Source organism: Eimeria mitis, genomic scaffold, assembly GCF_000499745.2.
Source record: "Eimeria mitis Houghton genomic scaffold, Emh_scaff476, whole genome shotgun sequence".
Classification (NCBI taxonomy): Eukaryota; Apicomplexa; class Conoidasida; order Eucoccidiorida; family Eimeriidae; genus Eimeria; species Eimeria mitis.
The window spans coordinates 19,015-19,791 of NW_013573059.1; positions in this window are offsets into that span (position 1 = coordinate 19,015).

Consider the following 777-nt stretch of genomic DNA (forward strand, 5'->3'; position numbering starts at 1 on the left):
ATATATATATATATATATATATATATATATATATATATATATATATATATATATATATATATATGTATTAGTTCTCTGCTCTTGTCTGCCCTTGTGCTGAGTTTCTCTCTGATAGAGAAGGACATTTCTATATTACAAAAAAGATGAAATAGTTGAAGTGAGAGCTGCAGCAGCAATTCTTTAGTTTCTTCTGCAACCTGTATACCGGGCTGAGCAATACAAAAAGACTAACGCTGCTGCTGAGGCTAGACGGATAGACAGCCTGCTCGGTGTTGCAGCAGAGCTGAGTGGAGCTGTTGCTGCAGGGCAGCGCCGCACGCAAACACAGCCAAGCAGCTGTCTCGTGCATAGACTCATACTGACAGCAGTATTTCGACGCCTACGGGCCCTTGCAGCCCGCACACAAACAGAGTAACATGAAACATCTTCAGGTGTATAGTGCTGCAGTGAATGTATTGTTCACATGGATAAGAGAGATGGCTAGGAAGAGCTGCAGGGGGCATGGAGAGCAAGGAAGCTTGGATGCAGGCAGCTGTACCCAGCAGAAACAATGAAAATTAGAAATACGAAAGCACTGATGTGCATACAAATCAAAGAAAAGAGCTGATAACAAATATAGAACATAACACAACTGACATGCATACAAACAAAAAAACAAAAACACGCAGCAGAACAGATGCGTTTCAGTGGGTTGGTTATGGCTATTGCCTTTGGTTGTTGCGGTGTGCCTTCCCCGGTCTACCTAGGCATATATATATATATATATATATATATATA